This window comes from Dermacentor silvarum, chromosome 11, assembly GCF_013339745.2.
Source record: "Dermacentor silvarum isolate Dsil-2018 chromosome 11, BIME_Dsil_1.4, whole genome shotgun sequence".
Lineage (NCBI taxonomy): Eukaryota > Metazoa > Arthropoda > Arachnida > Ixodida > Ixodidae > Dermacentor > Dermacentor silvarum.
In genome coordinates this window covers 99636804-99657237 of record NC_051164.1, presented here as the reverse complement: position 1 = coordinate 99657237, position 20434 = coordinate 99636804, and the positions used below count along the sequence as shown (strand labels likewise).

At 48.0% G+C, this 20434-nt stretch overlaps 2 protein-coding genes across 3 annotated transcripts in view; one reads left to right on the top strand and one right to left on the bottom strand.

Annotated features, from left to right (window-relative positions):
- Window positions 1-20434, top strand: part of LOC119433439 (uncharacterized) — a 102700-nt gene that overhangs the window by 1512 nt on the left and 80754 nt on the right. Inside the window, exon 1 of one of the 2 annotated variants that reach the window (XM_037700645.2) lies at window positions 8990-9784. The exons of the other annotated variant lie outside the window; for it this stretch is intronic. The gene's annotated coding sequence lies outside the window, so the exon portion shown is untranslated. Of the gene's footprint in view, window positions 1-8989; window positions 9785-20434 lie in introns of those variants that run through there. 2 annotated transcript variants of the gene reach the window in all.
- Window positions 1-20434, bottom strand: part of LOC119433440 (U11/U12 small nuclear ribonucleoprotein 35 kDa protein-like) — a 52073-nt gene that overhangs the window by 17285 nt on the left and 14354 nt on the right. The window lies entirely within an intron of this gene.

The following is a 20434-nucleotide window of genomic DNA, read 5'->3' as shown; positions in this document are numbered from 1 at the left end:
GGGAATGAGGGCAACCCCTCTCTCCACACACACACACACGCACACACACACACACACACACACACACACACACACACACACACACACACACACACACACACACACACACACACACACACACACACACACACACACACACACACACACACACACATCGGGACTTATGAACTTTGATGACGAGACGAGAAATTACGTGGCATCGATTCAACAGTAAGTCACACCCATAGTCAAGCCATACAAACATATGTACGTCAACAGCATGGACACAGAATGGAGGAAGAGGTCAAGAAAGTTGCCAACCAGGTACAGGGTAATCGAAAGTGTAAATAGACAAGCAGGAGTCATCAAAAAGAAAGTGAGAGAAACAGACATTATATTGGATGCAAATGATGAAAACAAAGAAAACCATGGAGATTTACAAGAATGACAAGAAAGAAATTAGAAACGAAAATTTGTACGATAACGCAAAGGGCAGTGCTTTGCTATCTGAAGCCCGAGCTTATTGCCTAAGGACTAACGCATACCGGAGCAAATATTCGCAACAGGATGAGGCATGTGTGTACTGCAGTTAAAATCCGCGGAGACAACCCAGCACATACTAAATGAATGCGAAGGTATTTTCACCGTTTATGGGGTTGGGTGGTAATTTACAGGGAATCATGTCTGCATATGGAAAAAAAACTGTCACGGTGTTTGTCAAGGCCTTGACACTCTGTGAGGTTTTGGGCGCGAATGTGGCGGCCGCATTCTGAAACAACAAATGCGCAACAAATGAAGCAACAAATGCGGCAGCCGCATTTTAGATGAAGGCGAAAATGCTCGAGGCCCGTTTACTTAGATTTAGGTGCAGGTTAAAGTGCCCAGGTGGTCGAAATTTCCGGTATACATTTCCGCCGCTTCCCTTCAGGTGCCGGTTAGGCCGCGTTCGCGTAGGAACTTGGTCTCGAAGCTGGCGGAAGCGGCAAAATCTTGCAAAAATCCGCCCGCCTAGGTGGAAAAACAGGCAGAATAAGGCTACGTTCACACTTGGGAAGCGGCAAGCGGGAGGAGAGGCCAAAGCGGCCGGAAAGGCCAAAGCGACCGGAAAATCTTTTCCGCGCATGTCCAAGTTCACATTTGTTTTGCTACCACCGCGGCCGCCGCTGCCGCTTTCGTCCACATCCATCTAGTCTGCGTACGTTTGTCGGCGTGGTGGCGCTCATTATCGCATTATTTGGAGCGGTATGTTCATTCACTGACCCACCCGTCATCAAAAGTGATCATCTTGCGCAATTTCGCGTGTCATCTGCGACCTTCGGTAAATTCCTCGTTGGCGTTCTGCAATTCTCCTCACACGGGCGCGGTGGCGCTGTGTCACAGGTTGCTGCCTAGGCGTGATTATATTTCTTTAATAGCTTTTATTTACAAGTTGTAATAACATTCATCACCCCAGCGAGACCTGTAGGAAACGCCCGCCTTCCAATAGCGCTGAGATTTAAAGCAGATGGAAGCATCAACCGGTCAGCAGTCGATATAAGCAAGATATAATTAGAGTACTGGTGAAAAAAGGAAAGCAGGGAACAAATGGATAGGACTGGATCAGTTGCAGGAATAGGTAGCGGTACAAGGTAGAATAGAGGTTTTAAGGAATATAGAAAATATTAAGGAGACAGACAAACTGCTAGACTGATAAATATCTATAGATTACTTGATTACCTCAAGCAGGTTAAGTAACTCTTTGTCGCGGCCACGTTTCGAAGCGGATGCCAATAGATCATCATCATAATCACCCGGTTTGCGAAGCATGGCCTCAGAGATTAAGCGACGCTGTCTCTCGGAGATGGCGGGGCAAGCGGTATTGAAAAAAAAAAAAAAAAAAAAAAAAAAGGGGGGGGGGGGTCGGCCCTTTCCACTCCGTGAAGATGGTTGACCAGCGAAGCTAAAACGTGCGACCCCGGTGTTTATCACTGGGCTAATCCCGAGGGTTCATTAAATTATTTCTCAATTATGAGGTTACACACACGTTCGGCTGCGGCGGAGAGAACGACGTCACTGACAGTATGTTCGCAGTCCGCCGTTGTCGCTTGCGTTCGATGTCTGGAGTTTGCACGGTGGCGTAGTTAGCAGCATTCGACCGCCATTGCCGCTTGCGATTTTTCGAAATTAAATTGCTTCAAAATTAAATCTGTCCGTTACGTAAGACAACAAATGGCTCATACGTACCCTCTTAAGCGATGGCTATCATATCCCCGTAAACGCGGCCTCCCCATTACGACGACAGAATAGAAGTGAAATTATACGCTGGAATGATTTGCGGCAGCGCAGCCTGCTGTGAAAGCAGACGATGACAACGACGACGAACGCGGGAGCCACGAGCGCGTGCTGAGCGCGAGCGCGAGCCAACGAGCCAGCTGCTGAAGAAGACGACGACGCTTGAGCCAATGCTGATGGTGATAGTTTTCTGTTCACAGGCGTATTCGCCTAGCCATATACGATTTCGCCTAGACATATAAAGCTTCGCTTTAAAAAAATTCTGTGGTTTTCCGATTGAAAACTACGATCTGACTACGAGGATGGCGTGGTGGGGAACTCCTGAGTAATTTTGACCACCTTTGACGTCTTTGACGTGCCCCCAACGCACGGGACACGTACGTTTTTGCATTTCGCTTCCATCGAAATGCAGCCGCCGCGGCCAGCGTACAACACACTACCCCGGGATCAGCAGCGCAACGCCGTATCCCCTGGCAGTGACGTAGCCAGGATTTTGTTTGGAACGTAGCTCTTAGGAGCCAGTTCGTGCGGCGAGCGTCGGCGTCAGCGTAACCGAGCGAACAATCACAGCCAAGCAGGCTGTGATTGTTGTGATTGAGCCAAGCAGCCTTTAATCACAGCCAAGGATGAAAAAGCGAAGGCGGAGCGCAGCTGTGGATGAAAGACGTGAGGAGGAAAGCGGAGAAGGAGGGTGCAGCGGAACCATGAGGTGGAAAGCGAAAGAGGAGGGTATGGCGAAAGCGTGAGAAGAGAAGCGCAGTGCGGCGACGATGGCTACGAGATGACGCCAGAGCAGCGCGCGTCGTCTGGGAAGTCTGCGGCGGCTGCTGTGAATCCCGCCCACGCGTCACCCACGCGCTGCCTCTCGCGATCTCCAGATTAGCGAGGCAGTTGCGCCACACTTCGCTCCGTTTGCAACGTGCCGCGTGAGACAGATTGTCCGCGCCATCCTATATATCGCGAAAGGAAAACACGTATAGAGCTGCGCTCAAATTTCGTAGTAGGGAGTACCGTAATCGTGGGTGCATGAATGTTTTTCTGGAGTGATCACGCACTTGGCCTAGGAGGGGGGTGGCTGGGCGGCGAGTGTTGTCGTACGTCGTTTTATGCCAGGTATTCCGGTACACAAACATTTCGGGGGGGGGGGGGGGGGGGCACGTGTATGGTGTATCTGTAGTATATCTGTAGTGCAACAGAATGAAGCTACCGCCACAAAAATACATGCGCTACTTACTCACACTATTTCCCTTACTTGTTTTCTTCTCTCTCTCTTTCACAAGTACTATATTCAGCAGCGCACTGTTTAAACTATTATTCTACAACGTAATGTTAAAAACTAAATTCTTAGGTCCCACTTAACCGAACCACGATCCGATCATAATTGCACGCGCCTACAAGGTAATGTGCTGTTGAGAGTTGAATTTATGATAGATAACAATGAGTCGCTTTGTCGTAGCTCTCCAAGGTGGAAATATAAAATAAACGGGGCGATGTTGACAGCCGTGCAAAGGTTCGAAGGGGGGGAGGGGGGAGGCGTGTAAGCGAATGAGGCGCAGCCACTTATGCTGCGCAGCCGAGCAGAGACCGCGCAAGGCTATTTGCGAAGCCTCGAGACAAGCGAGGCTGTTCGATACTGAATTTAGCATCGAGAACCCGGAGAGTCTCTCCGACGGGGCAGACACCACTATCACAAGTAGCTGCTTTGAATCGCGGTTGCCTTGAAACCACGTGCGGTTGTCGCTCGGCAAGGACGACGGACCAAAGTGCTCGGTGCAACTCGCGAAGAGGTTATACCGGAAGGAGGCTAAGGAGACGTGACGAAGCAGAGTTAAAGGGCACAGATGTAATCGAAACGACGGGGAGGGCGTGTACGAACGGAAATTAAACGTAGGCGGTGAAAGACACAGAGAAATACGGAATTAAGGGTCAGATAAAAAAAAAAAAAAAGCGTAGCTTGCACTGGAGGCGCGACAGCGGAGCTGATGGGCATCTAGCTAGTCCTGGCTTTTGGGATAGGCTAAGCACTACCAAATCATCCCCAGCACTTCCCGGGATTTATTGATTCTTGATAGATTATTGATTAGCTATTGATTGGCTATTCATTGTCTATCGCAAGGTATTGACCACGCATTTGGGCAAGGTTAAGCACTACCAAGTCATCCCCAGCATTTTCCGGGATTTATTGATTATCGATCGATTATCGATTAGCTATTGATTGGTTATCGCAAGGTATTGGTGACGTATTTGGGCTAGGCTAAGCACTACCAAGTCATCCCCAGCATTTCCCGCAATTTATTGATCGATTATCGATTAGTTATTGATTGACTGTCGCAAGGTATCGGTCACGTATTTGGGCTAGGCTAAGCAATACTAAGTCATCCCCAGCATTGTCCGCAATTTATTGATTGATTATTGATTAGCTATTGATTGTATATCGATTGGCTATTGATGACTGACTAAGCTTAAGTAGTCCCAACCATGCTTAGCTAGACTTAGCCAGACTCAGCTTCGCTAGTTCACAGAGGTACGTATGAGCTATTGCGCTTGAACCCTTTTTGCACTACCGCCAAGGTCGGCCCATATTTTCTGTGCGCACGTTACGGACTAACGCTCGGCTTAAAAACATGTTTTCGAACATGTTGCTGCTTACAGGGGCATGGCAGTAAATGATTAATTGATACTCAAGCTCTTGGGCAGTCCTACGAAGTTATCAGCAATCTCATGCAGAGCTTACCGAATGCTGCGCCGTCGTGTAGGGAAAGTTAAGATCGCGGCGCTACATTATGATGTAATAGTAAAACTCCGTCGCCGCTCTTTCCGCGCGTTTCTATAAAAATATTTTTATAAATACTTTTCAGCAGGTTGAAGTGCGAGAAATTTAGCGCCGACTTTCGGCGCTGAGAATACGGCGACGACGACGACGACGACGACGACGACGACGACGACGACAACAACAACAACAACAACAACAACAACAACAACAACAACAACAACAACAACAACAACAACAACAACAACAACAACAACAACAACAACAACAACAACAACAACAACATCATCATCATCATCATCAACAACAACTGCATGGTACACTGTTACTGCCGTACCCGCTCGAACTTCTCGCCGCCTGTTCAACTCCAACAGCGTCCAACGCCTTCATGGTTCGACTGTTGCATTCAACAAATCGCTTCTTACCGCAGCCATTGAAGACTGGAACTGCCTTCCCGAAGCAGTTGCTCTTGAGAGAAATCCAGAAAAATTCAGGCAGCCCTTAACTACACTCTTTGTTAAATAACTTGAATTACGCATTCTTTGTTTTCTCGCACCATTTATGTTACAGGCGTTGTCCAATAGAAGATATTGATTTCCATTTTGCTTTGCACACTTTGACTTGTATTTAAATGTCCGGTTTTGAGTCACTCTCTTATTATAAGGTATCTCTTCATTTGTTAGCTTATTCCTAATTACTTGCTCCATCCCATCCATGTGTTTTATCGCTTTTTGCCTTGTGTTTTTCACTGCTCATTACCATACTTCATTATAAGTGAAAAAAATGACATACTTTTTTTGTGTGTGTGCGCTCTGTACTTGTAACGTAGTTGGTTCTTTGTTAAATAGCATTCGCTCCATTATATGTCATTTGAATACTGTCCCCCCCTTATGTAATGCCCGGTTAAGGGTCCTTAAGGGTTAATAAATGATGATGATGATGATGGTGATGATGACAACAACAACAACAACATGTCATGAAACTACTCGCTCTAAATTAATAGCACATCTTAAGGAGTAAGACCAATAACGTGGCAACTGTGTTTCAACTGCGGCCACGATTCACGCAAATGAAAAATTTGGTTCCTGTAAAGCGTGCTCTGTGGCAGAGCAATACTGAGCAGAGTGAAGCAAGCTTTACAGTGAATGTCACAAGCAACGTACTTGGTAACCTTTTCTCCGGGTCTTTTTTTTTTTTTTTTCTTTCTTTCATATAGTGAAACCTGAATTAAGATAAAATTGATCAAATGGAGTGACGTAGCGTGTATAACAATGGCGTCAAGGAATGATCGCTCCAATTTCTTCTTTGGTGCTTAATAGCGCAAAAGTGTCCTGAATGTATATCATCACTGATGTTGCTTCCTTCCACCGTTCGCGCATGTTCCGTCGGTAAGCTATTTAAGCGTTATAGAACTGCAGCTGCCGTGGCCTTGTAATTATCTCCGAAATGTACGGAGTTGTCGTGTTCATTGGCGTCCGTTGTAAAACGCTGCCCGCGATTTTCCTAAGGTAATATCTTAGCGGTTCCCACCATAAAGGTTGAAAGAAGATATCCCATGGCTGCTTTTCGTCAAACACGTTTAGAGAAAGAAAAACAACACAATAAAAAGCCTGAAACATAGTTTCCGAAAAAATTATTTTCTCTCGCCCGACATGAACCGAGAAAACGAGTCTCTCATCGGGGTTCTCGGAAGTAGTGAAGCGGGTGACAGTTTTCTTGCATAAAGAAATGCTGTTTCCTGAAGGAATATCACACGCTGAAAGAATGTAATGAGAAGGAATATGATAATAATAAGAAGTAATGTAAAAAGTTTAACGCCATAGCACGTAGCGTGCAGTGACTCACGATCAGAGACTCACGTCCACTTTAACCCTTCCACCATATAATCGGCGTAAATTCCACATTTCTGAATAAAATGCCGCGCTGGATGTTATATAATTGAAACAGATAAGTCACGCTTGGTTTGTTCTCCGTAACTTGAATGAATTTTCTAACAGTGCATTCGTCTGCCCTTCAAAGTCGAGGGTCTGACGAAACCTAGTCTGGTCTTGAGGAATCACGAACAAAACAAACACAGACGCCAAGCGAGGTGAAGAAATCATCTGAAATTTGATGTTTTGGTCCCCACAAGGGAGTCTTGTTCACAAATCATCTGAACCAAGTTACCGCGTGGGGTACGAAGCAACAAATTTAAATATATACATTTTTTTTTCATCTCGGTCGGCGTTCGTTTTGTTTTCTTCTTCGTCTGCCCACTCTTGCGTGTTTCAGGTATACGGTGAGACTAGCAGAGGGGTTTCTGCCGCTAAGTATCAAATTACGGTCGCGACGCGACTGCTCAACATATTACTTCGCTCTCTCCCGCCCAGGGAGCAGCGCGGAAACACCAGTGGCGCACATCTCAGGCGAGGAAAGCTCTTCGTTCGCACGCAGGGCGAGCGTATAGCGCGAAGGGGGCGACACGCTCAATCACTCGAAAACAAAGTGGGTTAGCAGCAGCAGCAGCAGCTGCAGCATCGGCGAGGGCGAACGGCGGTGACAAGCGCGGAACAGCAAGAACCAGACAGCGGCCGCCGCCTCACCCGAGACGCCTTCGACGTTCTCAGAAGAGCGGAGAGGGATGCCACCCCGTCCCCGACCGTTTCTTCAAACAACGAGTAAACACGAAGAGCGAGACACCTTCCGAAAAAGAGTGCGAATAGAACGAGCGAACAGAAAAAAAAGGAAAACGAGAATAAAAATGGGAAGAAATCAGGTCGAGGATGGCGAAGGGCACTGTCCCAAACCCTCCGGTGCCGTCACCGTAGGTCCGCTGCGCGAGGCTCCAAAACAACGCGCAGACTCCCAATCGGCGCCCTTTCTCCGCTGGCGCGGATTCCGAGCCAAGACTTTGACGAAACGACATTGACACCCACATCGGCAGTTCCGACAAGCGGCGTAAGAGTGTGACACAGAATCAACAGCCGCGATTGCCAACAGCTATGCCGTTATGCTATGAGAATGCGAACTTGTAAAGCCCACGTATAAGCTGCCAGGCTGCGTGCCGACCTGTACTATCGAGCGAATGCCTTTCTTCAGGTTACGAAGTGTGTGAATCTGGAACCGCTTGTTTCGTATTGCAATAACTTTGAGCTGGAAGAAAGGTCAGTGTTATATTTTTTAAGAATCCCATCCATCAATTTGGTTGAAGTTTTTACGGACTTTGTCTGGGGATATTCGGTACTGTCTTGTTGGTGTGGTTCCTGTATATACATGGCCAAAGAAAGAAAGAAAGAAAGAAAGAAAGAAAGAAAGAAAGAAAGAAAGAAAGAAAAAAGAAAGAAAGAAAGTGGAGGAAGGCAAGGCTCCATATAAGCTTTACAACATTCAGTTATCCCATATATCACATGCAATCGCATTTAAAAACCATATCTTCACAATTTCTTTAATAGAACTTGGTTCAAGCGCTGCTCTGCCATAGTTGCTATTGCTGAGCGAGACACAAAAAGAAACAAACAAAGCGAAACATGAACATTGCGTGTATCTACAGCGTCATCAACACAGCTGCACAGCTCTCTGTAGTTACGGCCACTAAGCAAAGCAGTGGCTACTAGCTGCAGCGACCCTCCTTCGACGGTAGCCGCAGCTTCAGTGCTGGAGAACGACAAAGCAACGTCAACAACACAAGTCATCAAGAGCTCAGGCATCAACGACATCTCGCAGCATCGACGACAAAACGCCACGCAATGCACGGAGGCGCGCGCGCGCGAGCGCGCGTTTGTTCGGACGAGCGCTTCCGTTCCGCGGTGGTTCCTGCCAAAAAGTCGGTCGGGCCGCGGCGGCTGCGAGATAATTTTAAATCCATGGAGGTCATCCCTTTCCCCCACACCACCCCACCTCGTCCCACTCCTCTTACAAACGCACCCTTCTCTCTCCCGAGCCCGAGCTGGCTAGTGCGTGCGCACCCGGTCGTTTTCCTCCGAGGCGCTGCTCCTTCGCCCCCGACGGTGGTTCTCTTCCTCCGGGGCTAACATTGGGCCCCTTTCTCGCCGCTGTGGTCGACTTCTTCTTCTTCTTCATCTTCACAGCTCGACACAGGAGCTGTGGCACCGTACGCTTCTAAAACTTTCCCTCGACTCTCAACCGTCGGGCCTAGGGCCGAAGCACCGGACCCAGATGCGAGAGGAAAGACACCGAAGAACACGCGTAAGATAGACGAAATACGACAGGCCCCGATGGGCCCGTTCGGAACACTGTCGAACGGACACCTAGTATCGCTAGGCCTCGTGAGTGTCGACCGGAGACCACTTGCGTGGAGGGCTTCGGACGTTAAAAGTGGTGTGTTTGAAGTGACCGAAGAAGGACTGTTCTGATTCGATGTCGGCGATGTCGTCGTTACAGTGCGCTCCCGACGTGGGATCGGGATGCTGCTGACGACGCGGAATGTCGGATTCGTGACGCCAAACCTTCGACGGCGACTAGTGCGCGACTCCTGGAGAGCGTCCTTGTTGTTGTGGATGTTGTCGATTCGTATCTCCTCGCGAGCCTGAACCGGCGGTGTGCCCGGTGCTCCTGCCTGCTCGTTCGCTATACTGACGTCGTCTGCTCCTTCGTGTTCTTCTTCGCTTCGCCCGAAGGAGGAGTGAGCTGTCGTTGTTGGGGTTGCGCTTGACCTGGCGGCTCGCTGCTCCAGTTTGTTTGACGGGACGCGCACGAGAGGCGGCAGCGTTCTCGATCTCGGAGAGAGAGGAATAAACGCCGTTGTCAACCGCCTGTCAACCTGAGGTGAGTGGATGCCGTGATATTCGAACTTTCTTGTCTTACCGTTTGTTTCACGTGTCGTGCGACGGCGGTTGCCAATTCGGACCGAAGGAGCCTGACAGACGTGCGATCAGCTGCAGCAGGAAAACCTCTTCAAATACAATTGAACTTAACTCTCTTTTTGGAGCAGAACTGAAGAACGTTCAAAGCCAAATTAAATCAAATTACGGTGTTTAACGTCACGGGGTGTAGGGGACGCCGTAGTGGGGGGTACAGAATAATTTCGACTACCTAGGGTCCTTTAACGGGCATGCAAATCGAACTACGCGATCGGTTTTTTTTTTGTTTTTTTTTGCATTCTGGCATAAACGGAATGCTTCCACCGTGGCTGAGAACCGAGCCCGCAACCTCGTTCGCATCAGCAGAACGCCATATCCACTGATCCACCGCGGAAGGTAACTACGGAAAGTTGAATGAGTCGGCATGTATTCGTGATAGCATCAACGATACGCAAAGCAACACGGAGTCAATAAGAATAGGGGGGCCATAGGGAGCCGTCTACCGAATAAACTTTACCAACGCGCGTACGTAAGCTATACTTGAGCATGTGTGAAATGAAGGTTGGTAGATAGTCAGCGCCTTACCATGTCACTATCCATGTTGCTTTTTATGTCTCAGTATAGGGCGTTGACATTATACGTGACTATGTTGCGCCTCACACATTGTGTGACATCATCCACACACACAGTTTTATGCTGTTCACGGTTCCCCTTCTTTCTTCGTAATTCTTTTCCCTTTCCCCAGTACAGGGTAGCCAACCGTAGACGCCCCGTGATTAACCTCCCAGTCTTTCCTTTGCTTTTGTCTTTGTCTCTTTTTTGTCTCTTGTCTCTTTATACTTAGTGCTCTTCTACAATCATGAACGGTGGGAGCAGGTGAGGTTAAATATTCTTGGATTTTCAAATTTTCAACTGTGGGGATGCCATGGTCCGTTTCGCCCTCTCGAGGGCTCCAGCTTTCAAAAGTAGACCGGTACGTGCTTTCTGCTTACAGCTGGGCTGGTGATTCCAGAGGCCTGACCTTGCATCACTAAACATTCTCGCGTTACGCAGCTTCGATTGGGCTCCACGTAAATGAAACCAAACATATTAAAAAGGAAAAAAAAAAGCCTTGGATACATCAGAGGTGATTGTGACCGCTGGCCATATTGTTCGCACCCGTCTTGCGTTACTCAAACTGTTCTTGAAGTGCACTTGGCTATCCTTCTTCAGAGCCCGAAAAAAAAAAAACAGTGATGTCATGGACACAACTTCATTTCGAATAATTTTGCATAAATTTGCCTAGTTGAACCAAACTGATTAGCTAACTAATGACAGTAAAAAAAATAGTTCAAGTAACTGAACACGACTACGAGCAAGGTGCCGTTGATCTCCTTCAGCGAAGGTGGACCACTTTTTCTTTTTAGGTGCGAAGCACCTTATGCGCTCGGTCTGTCGGCGTCTCCTGTCGTAATCGTCGTCGTCGTAGTCGAAGTCACGGCAGTAGCAAGCGGCTCGTGCTCGCGCTCGACACGCGCTCGTGCCACTCCACAGCTGGCTGCGTTGCCGCTCATCATTCCAGCGTAGAATTTCACTCCTCTTCTGTCGTCGTAATGGGGAGGCCGCGTTTACGGGGTTATGAGCCATTGCTTAAGGCAGTATGACCCCATTAGCAGTGTATCACTGCATGCTTCGCATCTCTTCCAGGTTTCACGTCAGTGGAGCTGCATTTCGCTCAATGGGTTATTTGACACTTAGGCATAATTTTTTTCAATGTTTGTTCCATGTTACGTGAAACACCCAGTCCATTCATTTCGACATCTCGCCTGCGTCAGCTGTAACGTCTTTGAAAAAGCTGGTGTGTTTCTCTGGGAGAGTCCGGAGCGCGCATCAGAAAGTAACCACCATCACTCATTCTTCACCGTGTGTCCTCGGTGAGTTGCTTGCTTACACTCAAAAGAGTTTTCTTTTTCTCTGCATATTCTTTTTCACCAGCACAGAATATCCACTCGGCAACTTCCTCTTGTCAAGCTGTCTTTGCTTTCCCTTTAACTTTGCCCGCGTTCTTATTAATTGTGTTTAAGAGGCTGGTGCCTATTTGTACCGCTGGCCACACTGTAAAATCAAACACGCCCTTAAATGTAAATAAGGATGTAAATGTCTCTGACATGATATGTGCTGTTCATAATTGTCATGAACAACCATTAGGAAAAAAAAACAAAGAAAAAGAAACACACGGACATCACTTGTAAAGTTCGCGTACACAAAATGTATATGTTCATTCAATATAAATGTTCAAAAACTGGAAACATTCTGGGACAGTTGTCAAATGTGGTCTCTCTCGAGTTACAGATTCAAAACGAAACGCTCTTTAAAATACTGTATTACAAAAAGCAGCTCTGCCAATGCGTGTCCCGTCTTGCATTATTAGTTGATTCGCTCATTTTTTCCCTTGCTCTCGTGCGTAGACTACTAGTGAATTGGCTTGGTTAGATTGTTACGCTTTGAAACGATATCGCTGGTTAGGCACGTCATTGTTGTGGTTTGACACGGCATTGCATTGAATTCTGGTGTGTTACGTGCCAAAACCACAAGTTGATTATGAGGCAAGCAAGCCGTAATGGGGGACTCCGGATTAACTTTGACCACCTGCTTCGGACTTTCTTAACGGTCGTCGAGCGCAGTTAGGATGCCTGAAAAGCTCCGAAAAACTGGCCTCCTTTTGGATGGTAGCCAAGATATGGTAATAACCTCGTACGTGAGCTGCTGCCACGCTGACACACTGCCAAGGCCGAAATTAAGCTCGCAGTTGGCGAGATTGAATCACTGTCGAGGTTGAGCACAACCATAAGCTTTGTTATCTTCGTCACAAGGCCCACGTTCTGCGATCGGAATTGCTGCGCCGTTTTCTTGATGCACGGGAGAACGGAGAGATGACGTCAAACTATGAAACTGAGCGGACCCGTCGTTTGTCGCTCGCAGGTTGCGTCAGCCGGTCTCCGTCACGGTGCCAAGTAAATGTGGCCGTCGCCACTTCCTTTCTAAAAAACGTTTGCTCACCGTTCGTCACATGACCGAATGCCTGTCGTAACTCGGTTAAGTTACCGAGTTCCTGCAAAAGGCCTTCTGGGAACCGACAAGACAGAACGGACAAATAGGCGTCTAGAAGTAATTGTGTTTGCCAGTAATAGAAAACGACTATCGTCCATCGAAACACGATGGGAATGAGATTTTCCGGACGTTCGGGGCTCAGGCCGCAACGATCTTCGCATTGTATCTTCTTTGTAATCCTTCCTACATGACAGTGAGTCTCCATATCTAAATTTTCTCGGAACCCCTGGCTGCATGCTCTCACTGCCAGGGCTATCATAACACAGAGCACCAGTCGTGAGCTCCGCTTCCACATTCAACATTCATTTCAGGACGTTTTCTGACCTCCAAATCTGACTCCACTCCTTAAATGAAAGATTCGCTCTCCCTGACAGCCTACGACGAACACGCTGGAGCCATCTGATACAGCACGATAAAGGCTCGATGTGAACGATTCTACCAATATGTACACTCCGGACACGGAACAAAATATTGCGCATCTCTATCTATATATAAGTGACCCCTTGACTGCACCGAAAGATGGTAGCATCGCGCTTCGTTCGTTATCCAAGACCGCAACAAGAACATTTCGTAGTCATTTCTGGAGAGCTGGCAGGCTACTACTTGCAAGAGTCGTAACTTATCACGTGCAGTGTTCTCAGCGGACGGTGTATGATCTCTCTAGCCCCGGCTAGAACTTCCGACTTCCCAACCAAAATACTGCTACCACCAGTTATGATGATGTATGAAATAAGGATCGATTGTGTTCGTTCGTCTGTCAGCTTTAGTTCACACACCTAGACAATACAAAGGAAGCCCTGCTTCACAGGAACATGGAGATTGAAGTGATAAACAGGGGTCGAACGAAGGAAGACAAAGACAAGTTTGCTGTTGAAGAAACATCCACTTGTCGAGCCGCTGTCTCTAGACTGAGCGTTATTTTCTTCATCCACAGTTGATCTGGTCATCCGTGGCAAACTAAAGTAGACACGGCCTGCAACAAAGCAGTTAACGTAATGAGAACGGCGACACGATAGGCAGCGACGACTGCGGTATGAGGACAACGACTCCAACAACGATGCTACCACGACGACGACTTCGATGGTTCTTAATTTTCGTTGGGCTTGCACGAGGGCACTCATTACTTGGCATTACAGACATGGAGAGGGGAGGTGGGGGAGGTGCAGAAGGAAATTTTGGGGAGTCAGCCTCCTCCCTCCCGCCTCTCTTCAGAGCCGCACCTGTAGGAGTCTGCTCTTTCAGAACGGAGAAGTGGTACCGAGTGGAAGAACAGAGTTTCTGCTTTCGCAACCGAAACCTGGCTATCAGACTTAACGGCAGACTCATCTCGATCAACGCACCGTGCCCAGAGTGTGGCTGCAGCGAGAATGAATCAGACTGCGAGGAACGTAACGACAGGGGAACAAGAACCCATGGACAGAAGCGCAAGGCGTAAGACTACTTTGGCGGAACGGGCAGGAACAGGGCCGCCCAGACGGGCCGCCGTCGTCGATCCTGGGAGCCGTCAAAAAGCGGCGGGCCGAGCAGATGTTTATTTCCAGGTCGAAAGCAGCCGCTGCAAACGCAAGCCCCGGGTTCAAGACGCGAGGCTTGTGTGCGCCGAGCCGGCTGGCCGGCCGTTCTTGTTTGCTTGCTTGCGCGATGTACGTACGTGCGCGAGGGGCCGCGAGCTGCCCCGTGTTCGTCCCTCTGCGTAAACAAACTTATCGGCACGGCGTGCCGTGCTTTCCGAGACGGCGTGGGACGCAGAGCTTGCCACGGGTCCGCAATACGGGCAGGGTCAGGCACTCGCTAGAATGAGAGCCTTACGTTTGTCGCTTACAGAAGTGAATACCACCTGCTTCTGGCTACGCTGCGACGCCTGCGCTTGTTTCGCGCTGGCGTCGCGTGCACAGGTGTCTGTGTGCCGTATTTACCGGGATATAAGCCGGTAGTTAAGCGCAGTCGAGGACGGCAGAAAACTGGGTGGGATAATGAAATTAGGAAATTTGCAGGCGCAAATTGGAATCAGCTAGCGCAAGACATGGGTTATCGGAGTTCGCAGGGAGAAGGCCTTCGTCCTGCAGTGGACATAAACATAGGCTGATGATGATGATGAAGCCGGTAGTTTTCGACAAAGAGTATACCCCCTTGAGAAATACGAAAGGGAACGCGCAAATTGCTTTAAAAGGGACCGTAGCGGCTAAACACGCTCGACAAGCATAAAAGTGTTCCATGAGAGTGAATATTCGAATGGAAGAACTACTGGGCATGTAATAATATATTCAGGAATTCGGTATCCGTCTTGTATTGGTTGAAGTTGTATCTGTAGGGGACACGAATACACAGAAAGCAGCACTGCGTCGCCTTCTGTGCAGACTTCTCTGAGGTTGTTTCGGTTCTTTCCTCTCCGTAACTCAATTTTGCCGCGTACTCGAGTTGATGTTGTCCTTATAGAAGCTAGCACTGCACACAGTTTATGCGTCGGCCGCGCAGTCTCGAGAATCTTCGTCTCGTTCGTCTTCAGTCACTGGTTTGCTCCTCCATGAAACTTTCCGAATAGCTTTATGGTGTATGTGGATGTGCGTGTTGTTTGCGTGTTTATGATATATCAGTGTTTTATGCCATATTTATCACCCAGCACCTGAAGCATCACGCCAGGCAGTCACCTATGTTAACACCTCCAGCTTTTCATTGAAACCCATCTCTATTTTTCTCTGTCACAGTGTGACAGCATAATTGAATTAATTCTGAGGTTTTACGTGCCAAAACCGCGATTTGATTATGATGTATACGCCGTAATGGGGGACTCCGGATTAAATTTGTCCACCAGGGTATCTTTAACGTGCCTCCATTGCACGGGACAGGGGCGTTTTTGCACTTCGCCTTCATCAAAATGCGGCCGCCGCGGCCGGGATTCGATCCCGCGACCTCCTGCTTAGCTGCGCAACACCATAGCAGCTAAGCCACCGCGGCGCGGGTGACAGCATAATTAAAAGGCTAGGCTATTTTATATTTCGACAGCATAAGCTTGTTAACTGTTATGCGCCTTCCCTAATCTCGCGGAACAACCTTCTGTGAGAATGAAGGGACAGCTACGGAGGCAAAGCGAGCACAAGCGATAACTCTTCTGAAGAAGAGTTCCACATTTTTATCCGGGTCAGTTTAAGCTGCGGAATAGAATACATAAACACCTGATGATGATAGTTCATTGCGTACAGGACGCCACCGAAATCTGTGCCTTATAACAAGTTTCGCTTGAAAAATATGATAGGCTTCACAGCCTAAATCAAGGAAAAGGGAAAATGAAAGTGGAAGAAAAAAAAATGTACCGGTGGTGGGAGCCGAATCCACAACGCAACCTTCGCGTGACACGTATAACGACTCCCCTTAAAGAATGAACACATGATATTCAACTGCATATCAACAGACATTCTATTGAAAGCGACAAAAAGTTGATAAAGCGCAAACTTGTCTCTATAATGATTTTCACAAAGTTCAAATGATCATTGTTTCTCCGCCAATGTGGGAGTTGAGCATTCCCTCACCGAAAGAGCAGAACAGTTAATTTCTATCATGTTATCCTTGGCATCACTTTCTGCTGGCTTCATATATATGGTCGTTTATAACCACTTGAAACTCTTCATCACCTGCTCCCGTACGTAGTTCTCGCGTCTCTTGAAGAAAAGAAAATACGTCTAGACAGTATTTTTATTGCGCAGTAACGGATGTGAAAGCAGCGCTTCCTTTCGCGTAGTGCAGAAACGTTGATTAACTGCCAAGAAAGCTTGGGCTTCCCCAGCAAGACTGCTGACTTCCCCTGCGAACCGGAGACGCGGCTGCGCGTCTTCAACATCCCGTGCTTGCGAGCCCGCCAGGCTTGACACATTACCGTTGCGGTCGACTTGGGAAAGAGTTTGGGGCATGTTGCAAGGTGTGTTGCCACGGGCGCCAGTGATTGGCGCGGCGAACTGCAAGAGGTGCCAGTTGTTTTGATGACAGCGAGGCTCAAACTTCTCCGATAGGAATCATATCTGTTTACCTGTTTGTTTATTTGGAGTACTATAAAGATTAGTTCGAGCATTAAAGAAGAGTGGGAGCGGGGGCGCCACTGGATGAAAAAATATCGATGTCACAGTTTGTTCCATAAATGGAGCGCAAATTGAATGATACGGTTGAATGATACGCGTATTGCCTAGTTGAACGGCCAGGCGTGTATTAAAATTTGGAAAGAGAGAGAATATACATACATATATTTAAACGATGACCGTAAGTACTTTTTTATAGAATCACACGCACCTAACTGGGAACAGACAGGCACAGACAGACAGACACGACAGACAGACAGACAGACAGACAGGACAGACAGACACAGACAGACAGACACAGACAGACAGACACAGACAGACAGAGACAGACAGACAGACAGGCAGACAGACACAGACAGACAGACAGACAGACAGACAGAGACAGACAGACAGACAACAGACAGACAGACACAGACAGACAGACACGAGACAGGACAGACACAGACAGACAGACGACAGACAGACAGACACGCAGACAGACAGACACCAGCAGACAGACCAGACAGACAGACACACGACAGACAGACACAGACAGACAGACAGAGACAGACAGACAGAGACAGACAGACAGACACAGACAGACAGAGACAGACAGACGAGACAGAGACAGAAGAGACAAGACAGACAGAGCAGACAGAGACGAGACAGACAGACAGAGACAGACAGAGCAGACAGACAGAGACAGAGACAGACAGAGACAGAGCAGACAGAGAAGACAGACAGAGACAGACAGACAGAGACAGACAGACAGAGACAGACAGAGACAGACAGACAGAGCAGACAGAGACAGACAGAGACAGAGTCAGACAGACACAAGACAGACAGCATACAGACAGAGACAGACACACATACAGACCAGACAGACCAGACAGAGGCACAGACAGACAGACAGACAGACAGACAGACAGACAGACAGACAGACAGACAGACAGACAGACAGACAGACAGACAGACAGACGGGACGCCCCTAGTCCTTACACGCATGCTGCAGGCAGTGCAAGCCCCAACATGCCCGCTGGTGCGCAAGTGTCGACGACACACGCTTCGACCTCCACTCTCCTGTTTCTTTTTATTTTCTTGCTGTCCTTTATATAGTTTTTTCAACTGCACCATTTTTTTTTCATTTCTCTTCTCCAACAACGCTTTCCAGTTCGTTCGTTCCTTCCGCAATGCGTCTTCGAAGCAGATGACGATAGCACGCCGTATCAAGTTCACCCGCCGCATGGCGGCGCGAGCGTCGCGTCGACTCGCGCGCGCTCTGGCTTGCGTACGCGCCGCCACCAGCGCCACCTGTTGGCGCTTTATTTGTTCTTGATTTCGCTCCCTGCCTGCCGTGTTGCGCGCGCGATGCTCACGCTGGCGCTTCCTAATTATGATCTATACGCGCCGTCGCGCAACGTGAGATGCCCTCGCGGCGAACGTTCACCCTGGATAAACGACACGAGACGCGCAGACGACGGCGGCAGCAGCAGCGCGTGGTATGTACGCGTCTGCTGCGTCGCCGCTCGTCTTTCGACGCGCCACTTGCCGAAAAAAACGCGCGCGCGAGGTCCCTTAGCGCCGCCGTAGATGAGCTGGGGCCATGTCGGACCGCCAGTCTATAGTTGTTTGCAGCAGTGGCGATGTTCGCTAATGGCAATGCATCTACAAGCACTTGGTCATTATTCTTAGGAGCGGACAATGAAGAAGGCTTGACTTGCCGTGCAGATCTGTCGGCTTCTACAGTCTAGCGACTTGGGCGCGGAAACAGCCCTGCGTATGTAGGAAATTTATACAGGATAAGTAATCCTGTTGATACTAACCGTATGCTACATGAATTGCGGTATACCTCTGGAAAATCTGCGATGATCGCGTTTGTAGGTTGATTTCTATTGCCCTTTCTAGCTGTACAGTGTTAAAGGATACCTTCTTCACATGTACCAATGAGTTTTTTTATTGCATTTTTTCGCCTGCGAATCTAATCGATTGTTTCTTCGGAAAGTTACGCGAGTAGCGTTTCGACTAAAAGGTACTTTCACTGAAGCAAATAAATGATCCCCTTGATACCAATCATATGCAACATTATTTGCGGTATAGCTGTGAAACATCTGGCATGATGGCGTTTGTAGGTCGATTCGCATTGCCTTTTCTGGCTGTGCAGTGTTGAAGATACCGCCTTCACATGTATCAATGAGTTTTTCATTACGTCTTCCTGCACACATAATCGATAAAGATACATCAATATCGACACGAGGAAGCGCCGGGAACCACACCAGTCTTGGTGTCAACGTTTATGGCACATAAATCGTAATCTGTTCATTTGAATACGTAAGTGACAATTACGAGTACATGTACAGGGGAAGGTCCCGTTGGTCCGAATAGTCACTGGAACCTTCCGATTGAAGAAGTCTTGACACTCACGTCATGAGCGAGAGCATAACGTTATATACTTGAAAAGTCTACACTCATTGCATTCTGCCGATACTAACCTAATTTGACGGAAACTTGGATAGCAGACAAGCTTGAACAGCAAAAAAAAGAAAAAAAAGGAAAAATGATAGGCATAACGTTAAGAAACAGGAAGACAGCGGCGTAGATATCAGCAAGTTAGCCGATATTGCAGTTGAGATTAAGAGGAATACGCGGATTAAGGCAGGCCATATAGTGCTTCTGAACCAGATAAACAGTGGTCTGTTCGAGTTACTGAATGGGTACCAAGAGGAACGTGGCTGTGACAAGATTGTGACGGCTGTGATTGTGCGGCTGTGACAAGATTGTGACGGCTATGATTGTGTGGCTGTGACAAGATTGTGAGGGCTGTGATGGTGAGGCTGTGACAAGATTGTGACGGCATGATAAGGTTGTCTAGAAAATGTGAAGGCATAAGGTGAAGCCAGCCGATGCAAGACAGATCTGATATGAGATCGCTGGGAGAGGCGCTATAGTTCCTGCAGTGGACATAAATGAGGCTGGTGACGGCAATATTTATGCTGATGACGACTGAAGAAACGAATAGACAGGTAGCGAATGCGCGCTCACATGCAATGAAACGTTCACCAACCAGTCAGAGACGCATGCCGTATGCTTCGCGTCTTGGAGAAGAGAGATAACCCGTGGTTTACTGCACGCATCAACTTCCCCGGTGCAGGGTCTCGAGATCTTTTCTACTGAGTCAGTGTACGATCTGCTTTTGCTATTCCTGCGAGAAACACTGAGCATCGAAAAAAAAAACAAAGCTTTTACACGGAAGGTAATTTACAGATTTGTCGCAACCTCAGAAGTTGCCCGTCAATATCAGCTGTCTCGATAAGCAGTGAATAAGCGTTCCTGCATACGACATCCAACGACAAATGATAAAGTTATTTCTCGACGGGAGTTCATGCTCATATCCTAAACAACAAGGGTGCTGTTCAGCCTTAAAAAAAACTTGACATAATTACACCATTCAAACTTAACCAAACCAAACCTATGCCTAGCGG